The following is a 15,054-nucleotide window of genomic DNA, read 5'->3' on the forward strand; positions in this document are numbered from 1 at the left end:
TTCCAACATATTTCTTAAAGAAAAAGCATTCATTGGAGAATAAGAGCATGGAGCCAGATACTTCTCACATGCTAAGCAAGAGCATTGCCACTTGAACTAATTCCCCATGCTAGACAAGATAAGACATGGGAGCTGCACACACCTATTCAAAGAAATTTCACTTATTCTGATATGATGATGAAGTTTCGACAGCTGTTTTAGATTTCATTCCTTCTCTTTGTCCCTATCATTACCAGTAAAAACAGTGAAAGCATACAAACAGAAATTGTCATCAAACCAGAATTGAACCAGCAACATAAATGCCAGGAGTGCCATTATGATTACCCACTCTACCAGCTGAGATACCGATGGGTGGCTGAGTGAGTTTCTCGTTGATTACAATACACAGGCAACAAAAGGCTGGGAAGCTCAGGTGACTGCAGTAGTATTTAGCTGCCCCCCATTAATTTTGCTGAGTGTGCATTAACAGTGCTTGTTGAGCACAGGGGCCAGTGGCGCAATGGATAACGTGTCTGACTACGAATCAGAAAATTGTAGGTTCGACTCCTACCTGGCTCGTGACTTTTGTTGCATGCATTTTGTCCCTCGGCTATTTGAATGAAATTCTTTTTCTCAAGTAACACTCCAATTTGATCATTTTCCAACATATTTCTTAAAGAAAAAGCATTCATTGGAGAATAAGAGCATGGAACCCGATACTTCTCACATGCTAAGCAAGAGCATTACCACTTGAACTAATTCCCCATGCTGGGCAAGATAAGACATGGGAGTTGCACACACCTATTCAAAGAAATTTCACTTATTCTGATATGATGATGAAGTTTCGACAGCTGTTTTAGATTTCATTCCTTCTCTTTGTCCCGATCATTACCAGTAAAAACAGTGAAAGCATACAAACAGAAATTGTCATCAAAGCAGAATTGAACCAGCAACATAAATGCCAGGAGTGCCATTATGATTACCCACTCTACCAGCTGAGATACCGATGGGTGGCTGAGAGAGTTTCTCGGTGATTACAATACACAGGCAACAAAAGGTTGGGAAGCTCAGGTGACTGCAGTAGTATTTAGGTGCCCCCCATTATTTTTGCTGAGTGTGCATTAACAGTGCTTGTTGAGCACAGGGGCCAGTGGCGCAATGGATAACGCGTCTGACTACGAATCAGAAGATTGTAGGTTCGACTCCTACCTGGCTCGTGACTTTTGTTGCATGCATTTTGTCCCTCGGCAATTTGAATGAAATTCTTTTTCTCAAGTAACAGTCCAATTTGATCATTTTCCAACATATTTCTTAAAGAAAAAGCATTCATTGGAGAATAAGAGCATGGAGCCCGATACTTCTCACATGCTAAGCAAGAGCATTACCACTTGAACTAATTCCCCATGCTGGACAAGATAAGACATTGGAGATGCACACACCTATTCAAAGAAATTTCACTTATTCTGATATGATGATGAAGTTTCGACAGCTGTTTTAGATTTCATTCCTTCTCTTTGTCCCTATCATTACCAGTAAAAACAGTGAAAGCATACAAACACAAATTGTCATCAAACCAGAATTGATCCAGCAACATAAATGCCAGGAGTGCCATTATGATTACCCACTCTACCAGCTGAGATACCGATGGGTGGCTGAGTGAGTTTCTCGTTGATTACAATACACAGGCAACAAAAGGCTGGGAAGCTCAGGTGACTGCAGTAGTATTTAGCTGCCCCCCATTAATTTTGCTGAGTGTGCATTAACAGTGCTTGTTGAGCACAGGGGCCAGTGGCGCAATGGATAACGCGTCTGACTACGAATCAGAAGATTGTAGGTTCGACTCCGACCTGGCTCGTGACTTTTGTTGCATGCATTTTGTCCCTCGGCTATTTGAATGAAATTCTTTTTCTCAAGTAACAGTCCAATTTGATCATTTTCCAACATATTTCTTAAAGAAAAAGCATTCATTGGAGAATAAGAGCATGGAGCCAGATACTTCTCACATGCTAAGCAAGAGCATTGCCACTTGAACTAATTCCCCATGCTAGACAAGATAAGACATGGGAGCTGCACACACCTATTCAAAGAAATTTCACTTATTCTGATATGATGATGAAGTTTCGACAGCTGTTTTAGATTTCATTCCTTCTCTTTGTCCCTATCATTACCAGTAAAAACAGTGAAAGCATACAAACAGAAATTGTCATCAAACCAGAATTGAACCAGCAACATAAATGCCAGGAGTGCCATTATGATTACCCACTCTACCAGCTGAGATACCGATGGGTGGCTGAGTGAGTTTCTCGTTGATTACAATACACAGGCAACAAAAGGCTGGGAAGCTCAGGTGACTCCAGTAGTATTTAGCTGCCCCCCATTAATTTTGCTGAGTGTGCATTAACAGTGCTTGTTGAGCACAGGGGCCAGTGGCGCAATGGATAACGCGTCTGACTACGAATCAGAAGATTGTAGGTTCGACTCCTACCTGGCTCGTGACTTTTGTTGCATGCATTTTGTCCCTCGGCTATTTGAATGAAATTCTTTTTCTCAAGTAACAGTCCAATTTGATCATTTTCCAACATATTTCTTAAAGAAAAAGCATTCATTGGAGAATTAGAGCATGGAGCCAGATACTTCTCACATGCTAAGCAAGAGCATTGCCACTTGAACTAATTCCCCATGCTAGACAAGATAAGACATGGGAGCTGCACACACCTATTCAAAGAAATATCACTTATTCTGATATGATGATGAAGTTTCGACAGCTGTTTTAGATTTCATTCCTTCTCTTTGTCCCTATCATTACCAGTAAAAACAGTGAAAGCATACAAACAGAAATTGTCATCAAAGCAGAATTGAACCAGCAACATAAATGCCAGGAGTGCCATTATGATTACCCACTCTACCACCTGAGATACCGATGGGTGGCTGAGTGAGTTTCTCGTTGATTACAATACACAGGCAACAAAAGGCTGGGAAGCTCAGGTGACTGCAGTAGTATTTAGCTGCCCCCCATTAATTTTGCTGAGTGTGCATTAACAGTGCTTGTTGAGCACAGGGGCCAGTGGCGCAATGGATAACGCGTCTGACTACGAATCAGAAGATTGTAGGTTCGACTCCTACCTGGCTCGTGACTTTTGTTGCATGCATTTTGTCCCTCGGCTATTTGAATGAAATTCTTTTTCTCAAGTAACACTCTAATTTGATCATTTTCCAACATATTTCTTAAAGAAAAAGCATTAATTGGAGAATAAGAGCATGGAGCCAGATACTTCTCACATCCTAAGCAAGAGCATTACCACTTGAACTAATTCCCCATGCTAGACAAGATAAGACATGGGAGCTGCACACACCTATTCAAAGAAATTTCACTTATTCTGATATGATGATGAAGTTTTGACAGCTGTTTTAGATTTCATTCCTTCTCTTTGTCCCTATCATTACCAGTAAAAACAGTGAAAGCATACAAACAGAAATTGTCATCAAACCAGAATTGAACCAGCAACATAAATGCCAGGAGTGCCATTATGATTACCCACTCTACCAGCTGAGCTATCAATGGGTGACTGAGTGAGTTTCTCGTGGATTACAATACACAGGCAACAAAAGGCTGGTAAGTTCAGGTGACTGCAGTAGTATTTAGCTGCCCCCCATTAATTTTGCTGAGTGTGCATTAACAGTGCTTGTTGAGCACAGGGGCCAGTGGCGCAATGGATAACGCGTCTGACTACGAATCAGAAGATTGTAGGTGCGACTCCTACCTGGCTCGTGACTTTTGTTGCATGCATTTTGTCCCTCGGCTATTTGAATGAAATTCTTTTTCTCAAGTAACACTCTAATTTGATCATTTTCCAACATATTTCTTAAAGAAAAAGCATTCATTGGAGAATAAGAGCATGGAGCCAGATACTTCTCACATGCTAAGCAAGAGCATTATCACTTGAACTAATTCCCCATGCTAGACAAGATAAGACATGGGAGCTGCACACACCTATTCAAAGAAATTTCACTTATTCTGATATGATGATGAAGTTTTGACAGCTGTTTTAGATTTCATTCCTTCTCTTTGTCCCTATCATTACATGTAAAAACAGTGAAAGCATACAAACAGAAATTGTCATCAAACCAGAATTGAACCAGCAACATAAATGCCAGGAGTGCCATTATGATTACCCACTCTACAAGCTGAGCTATCAATGGGTGACTGAGTGAGTTTCTCGTGGATTACAATACACAGGCAACAAAAGGCTGGTAAGTTCAGGTGACTGCAGTAGTATTTAGCTGCCCCCCATTAATTTTGCTGAGTGTGCATTAACAGTGCTTGTTGAGCACAGGGGCCAGTGGCGCAATGGATAACGCGTCTGACTACGAGTCAGAAGATTGTAGGTTCGACTCCTACCTGACTTGTGACTTTTGTTGCATGCATTTTGTCCCTCGGCTATTTGAATGAAATTCTTTTTCTCAAGTAACACTCCAATTTGATCATTTTCCTACATATTTCTTAAAGAAAAAGCATTCATAGGAGAATAAGAGCATGGAACCCGATACTTCTCACATGCTAAGCAAGAGCATTAGCACTTGAACTAATTCCCCATGCTGGACAAGATAAGACATTGGAGCTGCACACACCTATTCAAAGAAATTTCACTTATTCTGATATGATGATGAAGTTTCGACAGCTGTTTTAGATTTCATTCCTTCTCTTTGTCCCTATCATTACCAGTAAAAACAGTGAAAGCATACAAACAAAAATTGTCATCAAACCAGAATTGAACCAGCAACATAAATGCCAGGAGTGCCATTATGATTACCCACTCTACCAGCTGAGATACCGATGGGTGGCTGAGTGAGTTTCTCGTTGATTACAATACACAGGCAACAAAAGGCTGGGAAGCTCAGGTGACTGCAGTAGTATTTAGCTGCCCCCCATTAATTTTGCTGAGTGTGCATTAACAGTGCTTGTTGAGCACAGGGGCCAGTGGCGCAATGGATAACGCGTCTGACTACGAATCAGAAGATTGTAGGTTCGACTCCTACCTGGCTCGTGACTTTTGTTGCATGCATTTTGTCCCTCGGCTATTTGAATGAAATTCTTTTTCTCAAGTAACACTCTAATTTGATCATTTTCCAACATATTTCTTAAAGAAAAAGCATTAATTGGAGAATAAGAGCATGGAGCCAGATACTTCTCACATGCTAAGCAAGAGCATTATCACTTGAACTAATTCCCCATGCTAGACAAGATAAGACATGGGAGCTGCACACACCTATTCAAAGAAATTTCACTTATTCTGATATGATGATGAAGTTTTGACAGCTGTTTTAGATTTCATTCCTTCTCTTTGTCCCTATCATTACATGTAAAAACAGTGAAAGCATACAAACAGAAATTGTCATCAAACCAGAATTGAACCAGCAACATAAATGCCAGGAGTGCCATTATGATTACCCACTCTACCAGCTGAGCTATCAATGGGTGACTGAGTGAGTTTCTCGTGGATTACAATACACAGGCAACAAAAGGCTGGTAAGTTCAGGTGACTGCAGTAGTATTTAGCTGCCCCCCATTAATTTTGCTGAGTGTGCATTAACAGTGCTTGTTGAGCACAGGGGCCAGTGGCGCAATGGATAACGCGTCTGACTACGAGTCAGAAGATTGTAGGTTCGACTCCTACCTGACTTGTGACTTTTGTTGCATGCATTTTGTCCCTCGGCTATTTGAATGAAATTCTTTTTCTCAAGTAACACTCCAATTTGATCATTTTCCTACATATTTCTTAAAGAAAAAGCATTCATAGGAGAATAAGAGCATGGAACCCGATACTTCTCACATGCTAAGCAAGAGCATTAGCACTTGAACTAATTCCCCATGCTGGACAAGATAAGACATTGGAGCTGCACACACCTATTCAAAGAAATTTCACTTATTCTGATATGATGATGAAGTTTCGACAGCTGTTTTAGATTTCATTCCTTCTCTTTGTCCCTATCATTACCAGTAAAAACAGTGAAAGCATACAAACAAAAATTGTCATCAAACCAGAATTGAACCAGCAACATAAATGCCAGGAGTGCCATTATGATTACCCACTCTACCAGCTGAGATACCGATGGGTGGCTGAGTGAGTTTCTCGTTGATTACAATACACAGGCAACAAAAGGCTGGGAAGCTCAGGTGACTGCAGTAGTATTTAGCTGCCCCCCATTAATTTTGCTGAGTGTGCATTAACAGTGCTTGTTGAGCACAGGGGCCAGTGGCGCAATGGATAACGCGTCTGACTACGAATCAGAAGATTGTAGGTTCGACTCCTACCTGGCTCGTGACTTTTGTTGCATGCATTTTGTCCCTCGGCTATTTGAATGAAATTCTTTTTCTCAAGTAACACTCTAATTTGATCATTTTCCAACATATTTCTTAAAGAAAAAGCATTCATTGGAGAATAAGAGCATGGAGCCAGATACTTCTCACATGCTAAGCAAGAGCATTACCACTTGAACTAATTCCCCATGCTAGACAAGATAAGACATGGGAGCTGCACACACCTATTCAAAGAAATTTCACTTATTCTGATATGATGATGAAGTTTCGACAGCTGTTTTAGATTTCATTCCTTCTCTTTGTCCCTATCATTACATGTAAAAACAGTGAAAGCATACAAACAGAAATTGTCATCAAACCAGAATTGAACCAGCAACATAAATGCCAGGAGTGCCATTATGATTACCCACTCTACAAGCTGAGCTATCAATGGGTGACTGAGTGAGTTTCTCGTGGATTACAATACACAGGCAACAAAAGGCTGTTAAGTCAGGTGACTGCAGTAGTATTTAGGTGCCCCCCATTATTTTTGCTGAGTGTGCATTAACAGTGCTTGTTGAGCACAGGGGCCAGTGGCGCAATGGATAACGCGTCTGACTACGAATCAGAAGATTGCAGGTTCGACTCCTACCTAGCTCGTGACTTTTGTTGCATGCATTTTGTCCCTCGGCTATTTGAATGAAATTCTTTTTCTCAATTAACACTCCAATTTGATCATTATCCTACATATTTCTTAAAGAAAAAGCATTCATTGGAGAATAAGAGCATGGAACCCGATACTTCTCACATGCTAAGCAAGAGCATTAGCACTTGAACTAATTCCCCATGCTGGACAAGATAAGACATTGGAGCTGCTCACACCTATTCAAAGAACTTTCACTTATTCTGATATGATGATGAAGTTTCGACAGCTGTTTTAGATTTCATTCCTTCTCTTTGTCCCTATCATTACAAGTAAAAACAGTGAAAGCATACAAACAGAAATTGTCATCAAACCAGAATTGAACCAGCAACATAAATGCCAGGAGTGCCACTATGATTACCCACTCTACCAGCTGAGATACCGATGGGCGGCTGAGTGAGTTTCTCGTTGATTACAATACACAGGCAACAAAAGGCTGGGAAGCGCAGGTGACTCCAGTAGTATTTAGCTGCCCCCCATTAATTTTGCTGAGTGTGAATTAACAGTGCTTGTTGAGCACAGGGGCCAGTGGCGCAATGGATAACGCGTCTGACTACGAATCAGAAGATTGTAGGTTCGACTCCTACCTGGCTCGTGACTTTTGTTGCATGCATTTTGTCCCTCGGCTATTTGAATGAAATTCTTTTTCTCAAGTAACACTCCAATTTGATCATTTTCCAACATATTTCTTAAAGAAAAAGCATTCATTGGAGAATAAGAGCATGGAACCCGATACTTCTCACATGCTAAGCAAGAGCATTACCACTTGAACTAATTCCCCATGCTGGGCAAGATAAGACATGGGAGTTGCACACACCTATTCAAAGAAATTTCACTTATTCTGATTTGATGATGAAGTTTCGACAGCTGTTTTAGATTTCAATCCTTCTCTTTGTCCCTATCATTACCAGTAAAAACAGTGAAAGCATACAAACAGAAATTGTCATCAAACCAGAATTGAACCAGCAACATAAATGCCAGGAGTGCCATTATGATTACCCACTCTACCAGCTGAGATACCGATGGGTGGCTGCGTGAGTTTCTCGTTGATTACAATACACAGGCAACAAAAGGCTGGGAAGCTCAGGTGACTGCAGTAGTATTTAGCTGCCCCCCATTAATTTTGCTGAGTGTGCATTAACAGTGCTTGTTGAGCACAGGGGCCAGTGGCGCAATGGATAACGCGTCTGACTACGAATCAGAATATTGTAGGTTCGACTCCGACCTGGCTCGTGACTTTTGTTGCATGCATTTTGTCCCTCGGCTATTTGAATGAAATTCTTTTTCTCAAGTAACAGTCCAATTTGATCATTTTCCAACATATTTCTTAAAGAAAAAGCATTCATTGGAGAATAAGAGCATGGAGCCAGATACTTCTCACATGCTAAGCAAGAGCATTGCCACTTGAACTAATTCCCCATGCTAGACAAGATAAGACATGGGAGCTGCACACACCTATTCAAAGAAATTTCACTTATTCTGATATGATGATGAAGTTTCGACAGCTGTTTTAGATTTCATTCCTTCTCTTTGTCCCTATCATTACCAGTAAAAACAGTGAAAGCATACAAACAGAAATTGTCATCAAACCAGAATTGAACCAGCAACATAAATGCCAGGAGTGCCATTATGATTACCCACTCTACCAGCTGAGATACCGATGGGTGGCTGAGTGAGTTTCTCGTTGATTACAATACACAGGCAACAAAAGGCTGGGAAGCTCAGGTGAGTGCAGTAGTATTTAGCTGCCCCCCATTAATTTTGCTGAGTGTGCATTAACAGTGCTTGTTGAGCACAGGGGCCAGTGGCGCAATGGATAACGTGTCTGACTACGAATCAGAAAATTGTAGGTTCGACTCCTACCTGGCTCGTGACTTTTGTTGCATGCATTTTGTCCCTCGGCTATTTGAATGAAATTCTTTTTCTCAAGTAACACTCCAATTTGATCATTTTCCAACATATTTCTTAAAGAAAAAGCATTCATTGGAGAATAAGAGCATGGAACCCGATACTTCTCACATGCTAAGCAAGAGCATTACCACTTGAACTAATTCCCCATGCTGGGCAAGATAAGACATGGGAGTTGCACACACCTATTCAAAGAAATTTCACTTATTCTGATATGATGATGAAGTTTCGACAGCTGTTTTAGATTTCATTCCTTCTCTTTGTCCCGATCATTACCAGTAAAAACAGTGAAAGCATACAAACAGAAATTGTCATCAAAGCAGAATTGAACCAGCAACATAAATGCCAGGAGTGCCATTATGATTACCCACTCTACCAGCTGAGATACCGATGGGTGGCTGAGAGAGTTTCTCGGTGATTACAATACACAGGCAACAAAAGGTTGGGAAGCTCAGGTGACTGCAGTAGTATTTAGGTGCCCCCCATTATTTTTGCTGAGTGTGCATTAACAGTGCTTGTTGAGCACAGGGGCCAGTGGCGCAATGGATAACGCGTCTGACTACGAATCAGAAGATTGTAGGTTCGACTCCTACCTGGCTCGTGACTTTTGTTGCATGCATTTTGTCCCTCGGCAATTTGAATGAAATTCTTTTTCTCAAGTAACACTCCAATTTGATCATTTTCCAACATATTTCTTAAAGAAAAAGCATTCATTGGAGAATAAGAGCATGGAGCCCGATACTTCTCACATGCTAAGCAAGAGCATTACCACTTGAACTAATTCCCCATGCTGGACAAGATAAGACATGGGAGCTGCACACACCTATTCAAAGAAATTTCACTTATTCTGATATGATGATGAAGTTTCGACAGCTGTTTTAGATTTCATTCCTTCTCTTTGTCCCTATCATTACCAGTAAAAACAGTGAAAGCATACAAACACAAATTGTCATCAAACCAGAATTGATCCAGCAACATAAATGCCAGGAGTGCCATTATGATTACCCACTCTACCAGCTGAGATACCGATGGGTGGCTGAGTGAGTTTCTCGTTGATTACAATACACAGGCAACAAAAGGCTGGGAAGCTCAGGTGACTGCAGTAGTATTTAGCTGCCCCCCATTAATTTTGCTGAGTGTGCATTAACAGTGCTTGTTGAGCACAGGGGCCAGTGGCGCAATGGATAACGCGTCTGACTACGAATCAGAAGATTGTAGGTTCGACTCCGACCTGGCTCGTGACTTTTGTTGCATGCATTTTGTCCCTCGGCTATTTGAATGAAATTCTTTTTCTCAAGTAACAGTCCAATTTGATCATTTTCCAACATATTTCTTAAAGAAAAAGCATTCATTGGAGAATAAGAGCATGGAGCCAGATACTTCTCACATGCTAAGCAAGAGCATTGCCACTTGAACTAATTCCCCATGCTAGACAAGATAAGACATGGGAGCTGCACACACCTATTCAAAGAAATTTCACTTATTCTGATATGATGATGAAGTTTCGACAGCTGTTTTAGATTTCATTCCTTCTCTTTGTCCCTATCATTACCAGTAAAAACAGTGAAAGCATACAAACAGAAATTGTCATCAAACCAGAATTGAACCAGCAACATAAATGCCAGGAGTGCCATTATGATTACCCACTCTACCAGCTGAGATACCGATGGGTGGCTGAGTGAGTTTCTCGTTGATTACAATACACAGGCAACAAAAGGCTGGGAAGCTCAGGTGACTCCAGTAGTATTTAGCTGCCCCCCATTAATTTTGCTGAGTGTGCATTAACAGTGCTTGTTGAGCACAGGGGCCAGTGGCGCAATGGATAACGCGTCTGACTACGAATCAGAAGATTGTAGGTTCGACTCCTACCTGGCTCGTGACTTTTGTTGCATGCATTTTGTCCCTCGGCTATTTGAATGAAATTCTTTTTCTCAAGTAACAGTCCAATTTGATCATTTTCCAACATATTTCTTAAAGAAAAAGCATTCATTGGAGAATTAGAGCATGGAGCCAGATACTTCTCACATGCTAAGCAAGAGCATTGCCACTTGAACTAATTCCCCATGCTAGACAAGATAAGACATGGGAGCTGCACACACCTATTCAAAGAAATATCACTTATTCTGATATGATGATGAAGTTTCGACAGCTGTTTTAGATTTCATTCCTTCTCTTTGTCCCTATCATTACCAGTAAAAACAGTGAAAGCATACAACAGAAATTGTCATCAAAGCAGAATTGAACCAGCAACATAAATGCCAGGAGTGCCATTATGATTACCCACTCTACCACCTGAGATACCGATGGGTGGCTGAGTGAGTTTCTCGTTGATTACAATACACAGGCAACAAAAGGCTGGGAAGCTCAGGTGACTGCAGTAGTATTTAGCTGCCCCCCATTAATTTTGCTGAGTGTGCATTAACAGTGCTTGTTGAGCACAGGGGCCAGTGGCGCAATGGATAACGCGTCTGACTACGAATCAGAAGATTGTTGGTTCGACTCCTACCTGGCTCGTGACTTTTGTTGCATGCATTTTGTCCCTCGGCTATTTGAATGAAATTCTTTTTCTCAAGTAACACTCTAATTTGATCATTTTCCAACATATTTCTTAAAGAAAAAGCATTAATTGGAGAATAAGAGCATGGAGCCAGATACTTCTCACATCCTAAGCAAGAGCATTACCACTTGAACTAATTCCCCATGCTAGACAAGATAAGACATGGGAGCTGCACACACCTATTCAAAGAAATTTCACTTATTCTGATATGATGATGAAGTTTTGACAGCTGTTTTAGATTTCATTCCTTCTCTTTGTCCCTATCATTACATGTAAAAACAGTGAAAGCATACAAACAGAAATTGTCATCAAACCAGAATTGAACCAGCAACATAAATGCCAGGAGTGCCATTATGATTACCCACTCTACCAGCTGAGCTATCAATGGGTGACTGAGTGAGTTTCTCGTGGATTACAATACACAGGCAACAAAAGGCTGGTAAGTTCAGGTGACTGCAGTAGTATTTAGCTGCCCCCCATTAATTTTGCTGAGTGTGCATTAACAGTGCTTGTTGAGCACAGGGGCCAGTGGCGCAATGGATAACGCGTCTGACTACGAATCAGAAGATTGTAGGTTCGACTCCTACCTGGCTCGTGACTTTTGTTGCATGCATTTTGTCCCTCGGCTATTTGAATGAAATTCTTTTTCTCAAGTAACACTCTAATTTGATCATTTTCCAACATATTTCTTAAAGAAAAAGCATTCATTGGAGAATAAGAGCATGGAGCCAGATACTTCTCACATGCTAAGCAAGAGCATTATCACTTGAACTAATTCCCCATGCTAGACAAGATAAGACATGGGAGCTGCACACACCTATTCAAAGAAATTTCACTTATTCTGATATGATGATGAAGTTTTGACAGCTGTTTTAGATTTCATTCCTTCTCTTTGTCCCTATCATTACATGTAAAAACAGTGAAAGCATACAAACAGAAATTGTCATCAAACCAGAATTGAACCAGCAACATAAATGCCAGGAGTGCCATTATGATTACCCACTCTACAAGCTGAGCTATCAATGGGTGACTGAGTGAGTTTCTCGTGGATTACAATACACAGGCAACAAAAGGCTGGTAAGTTCAGGTGACTGCAGTAGTATTTAGCTGCCCCCCATTAATTTTGCTGAGTGTGCATTAACAGTGCTTGTTGAGCACAGGGGCCAGTGGCGCAATGGATAACGCGTCTGACTACGAGTCAGAAGATTGTAGGTTCGACTCCTACCTGACTTGTGACTTTTGTTGCATGCATTTTGTCCCTCGGCTATTTGAATGAAATTCTTTTTCTCAAGTAACACTCCAATTTGATCATTTTCCTACATATTTCTTAAAGAAAAAGCATTCATAGGAGAATAAGAGCATGGAACCCGATACTTCTCACATGCTAAGCAAGAGCATTAGCACTTGAACTAATTCCCCATGCTGGACAAGATAAGACATTGGAGCTGCACACACCTATTCAAAGAAATTTCACTTATTCTGATATGATGATGAAGTTTCGACAGCTGTTTTAGATTTCATTCCTTCTCTTTGTCCCTATCATTACCAGTAAAAACAGTGAAAGCATACAAACAAAAATTGTCATCAAACCAGAATTGAACCAGCAACATAAATGCCAGGAGTGCCATTATGATTACCCACTCTACCAGCTGAGATACCGATGGGTGGCTGAGTGAGTTTCTCGTTGATTACAATACACAGGCAACAAAAGGCTGGGAAGCTCAGGTGACTGCAGTAGTATTTAGCTGCCCCCCATTAATTTTGCTGAGTGTGCATTAACAGTGCTTGTTGAGCACAGGGGCCAGTGGCGCAATGGATAACGCGTCTGACTACGAATCAGAAGATTGTAGGTTCGACTCCTAGCTCGTGACTTTTGTTGCATGCATTTTGTCCCTCGGCTATTTGAATGAAATTCTTTTTCTCAAGTAACACTCTAATTTGATCATTTTCCAACATATTTCTTAAAGAAAAAGCATTCATTGGAGAATAAGAGCATGGAGCCAGATACTTCTCACATGCTAAGCAAGAGCATTACCACTTGAACTAATTCCCCATGCTAGACAAGATAAGACATGGGAGCTGCACACACCTATTCAAAGAAATTTCACTTATTCTGATATGATGATGAAGTTTCGACAGCTGTTTTAGATTTCATTCCTTCTCTTTGTCCCTATCATTACCAGTAAAAACAGTGAAAGCATACAAACAAAAATTGTCATCAAACCAGAATTGAACCAGCAACATAAATGCCAGGAGTGCCATTATGATTACCCACTCTACCAGCTGAGATACCGATGGGTGGCTGAGTGAGTTTCTCGTTGATTACAATACACAGGCAACAAAAGGCTGGGAAGCTCAGGTGACTGCAGTAGTATTTAGCTGCCCCCCATTAATTTTGCTGAGTGTGCATTAACAGTGCTTGTTGAGCCCAGGGGCCAGTGGCGCAATGGATAACGCGTCTGACTACGAATCAGAAGATTGTAGGTTCGACTCCTACCTGGCTCGTGACTTTTGTTGCATGCATTTTGTCCCTCGGCTATTTGAATGAAATTCTTTTTCTCAAGTAATACTCCAATTTGATCATTTTCCAACATATTTCTTAAAGAAAAAGCATTCATTGGAGAATTAGAGCATGGAGCCAGATACTTCTCACATGCTAAGCAAGAGCATTGCCACTTGAACTAATTCCCCATGCTAGACAAGATAAGACATGGGAGCTGCACACACCTATTCAAAGAAATTTCACTTATTCTGATATGATGATGAAGTTTCGACAGCTGTTTTAGATTTCATTCCTTCTCTTTGTCCCTATCATTACCAGTAAAAACAGTGAAAGCATACAAACAGAAATTGTCATCAAACCAGAATTGAACCAGCAACATAAATGCCAGGAGTGCCATTATGATTACCCACTCTACCAGCTGAGATACCGATGGGTGGCTGAGTGAGTTTCTCGTTGATTACAATACACAGGCAACAAAAGGCTGGGAAGCTCAGGTGACTGCAGTAGTATTTAGCTGCCCCCCATTAATTTTGCTGAGTGTGCATTAACAGTGCTTGTTGAGCACAGGGGCCAGTGGCGCAATGGATAACGCGTCTGACTACGAATCAGAAGATTGTAGGTTCGACTCCTACCTGGCTCGTGACTTTTGTTGCATGCATTTTGTCCCTCGGCTATTTGAATGAAATTCTTTTTCTCAAGTAACACTCTAATTTGATCATTTTCCAACATATTTCTTAAAGAAAAAGCATTCATTGGAGAATAAGAGCATGGAGCCAGATACTTCTCACATGCTAAGCAAGAGCATTACCACTTGAACTAATTCCCCATGCTAGACAAGATAAGACATGGGAGCTGCACACACCTATTCAAAGAAATTTCACTTATTCTGATATGATGATGAAGTTTCGACAGCTGTTTTAGATTTCATTCCTTCTCTTTGTCCCTATCATTACCAGTAAAAACAGTGAAAGCATACAAACAAAAATTGTCATCAAACCAGAATTGAACCAGCAACATAAATGCCAGGAGTGCCATTATGATTACCCACTCTACCAGCTGAGATACCGATGGGTGGCTGAGTGAGTTTCTCGTTGATTACAATACAC

At 40.9% G+C, this 15,054-nt stretch overlaps 18 non-coding genes across 18 annotated transcripts; all 18 read left to right on the plus strand.

The window, feature by feature from the left end:
* Window positions 1-485: 485 nt before the first annotated feature.
* Window positions 486-558, plus strand: trnar-acg (transfer RNA arginine (anticodon ACG)). The gene has a single exon. It is a non-coding gene; the product is annotated as a tRNA-Arg (tRNA).
* Window positions 559-1,123: 565 nt separating this feature from the next.
* On the plus strand, window positions 1,124-1,196 carry trnar-acg (transfer RNA arginine (anticodon ACG)). Its single transcript has one exon. It is a non-coding gene; the product is annotated as a tRNA-Arg (tRNA).
* Window positions 1,197-1,761: 565 nt separating this feature from the next.
* trnar-acg (transfer RNA arginine (anticodon ACG)) lies at window positions 1,762-1,834 on the plus strand. The gene has a single exon. It is a non-coding gene; the product is annotated as a tRNA-Arg (tRNA).
* A 565-nt stretch (window positions 1,835-2,399) lies between these two features.
* Window positions 2,400-2,472, plus strand: trnar-acg (transfer RNA arginine (anticodon ACG)). The gene has a single exon. It is a non-coding gene; the product is annotated as a tRNA-Arg (tRNA).
* Window positions 2,473-3,037: 565 nt separating this feature from the next.
* trnar-acg (transfer RNA arginine (anticodon ACG)) lies at window positions 3,038-3,110 on the plus strand. The gene has a single exon. It is a non-coding gene; the product is annotated as a tRNA-Arg (tRNA).
* Window positions 3,111-3,675: 565 nt separating this feature from the next.
* Window positions 3,676-3,748, plus strand: trnar-acg (transfer RNA arginine (anticodon ACG)). Its single transcript has one exon. It is a non-coding gene; the product is annotated as a tRNA-Arg (tRNA).
* Window positions 3,749-4,951: 1,203 nt separating this feature from the next.
* On the plus strand, window positions 4,952-5,024 carry trnar-acg (transfer RNA arginine (anticodon ACG)). The gene has a single exon. It is a non-coding gene; the product is annotated as a tRNA-Arg (tRNA).
* A 1,203-nt stretch (window positions 5,025-6,227) lies between these two features.
* trnar-acg (transfer RNA arginine (anticodon ACG)) lies at window positions 6,228-6,300 on the plus strand. Its single transcript has one exon. It is a non-coding gene; the product is annotated as a tRNA-Arg (tRNA).
* Window positions 6,301-7,502: 1,202 nt separating this feature from the next.
* Window positions 7,503-7,575, plus strand: trnar-acg (transfer RNA arginine (anticodon ACG)). The gene has a single exon. It is a non-coding gene; the product is annotated as a tRNA-Arg (tRNA).
* Window positions 7,576-8,140: 565 nt separating this feature from the next.
* On the plus strand, window positions 8,141-8,213 carry trnar-acg (transfer RNA arginine (anticodon ACG)). Its single transcript has one exon. It is a non-coding gene; the product is annotated as a tRNA-Arg (tRNA).
* A 565-nt stretch (window positions 8,214-8,778) lies between these two features.
* On the plus strand, window positions 8,779-8,851 carry trnar-acg (transfer RNA arginine (anticodon ACG)). Its single transcript has one exon. It is a non-coding gene; the product is annotated as a tRNA-Arg (tRNA).
* A 565-nt stretch (window positions 8,852-9,416) lies between these two features.
* Window positions 9,417-9,489, plus strand: trnar-acg (transfer RNA arginine (anticodon ACG)). Its single transcript has one exon. It is a non-coding gene; the product is annotated as a tRNA-Arg (tRNA).
* A 565-nt stretch (window positions 9,490-10,054) lies between these two features.
* On the plus strand, window positions 10,055-10,127 carry trnar-acg (transfer RNA arginine (anticodon ACG)). The gene has a single exon. It is a non-coding gene; the product is annotated as a tRNA-Arg (tRNA).
* Window positions 10,128-10,692: 565 nt separating this feature from the next.
* trnar-acg (transfer RNA arginine (anticodon ACG)) lies at window positions 10,693-10,765 on the plus strand. The gene has a single exon. It is a non-coding gene; the product is annotated as a tRNA-Arg (tRNA).
* Window positions 10,766-11,329: 564 nt separating this feature from the next.
* On the plus strand, window positions 11,330-11,402 carry trnar-acg (transfer RNA arginine (anticodon ACG)). Its single transcript has one exon. It is a non-coding gene; the product is annotated as a tRNA-Arg (tRNA).
* Window positions 11,403-11,967: 565 nt separating this feature from the next.
* trnar-acg (transfer RNA arginine (anticodon ACG)) lies at window positions 11,968-12,040 on the plus strand. Its single transcript has one exon. It is a non-coding gene; the product is annotated as a tRNA-Arg (tRNA).
* Window positions 12,041-13,877: 1,837 nt separating this feature from the next.
* Window positions 13,878-13,950, plus strand: trnar-acg (transfer RNA arginine (anticodon ACG)). The gene has a single exon. It is a non-coding gene; the product is annotated as a tRNA-Arg (tRNA).
* A 565-nt stretch (window positions 13,951-14,515) lies between these two features.
* trnar-acg (transfer RNA arginine (anticodon ACG)) lies at window positions 14,516-14,588 on the plus strand. Its single transcript has one exon. It is a non-coding gene; the product is annotated as a tRNA-Arg (tRNA).
* The last annotated feature ends 466 nt before the right edge of the window (window positions 14,589-15,054 follow it).

The sequence above is a fragment of the Acipenser ruthenus genome, chromosome 51 (genome assembly GCF_902713425.1).
Source record: "Acipenser ruthenus chromosome 51, fAciRut3.2 maternal haplotype, whole genome shotgun sequence".
NCBI lineage: Eukaryota > Metazoa > Chordata > Actinopteri > Acipenseriformes > Acipenseridae > Acipenser > Acipenser ruthenus.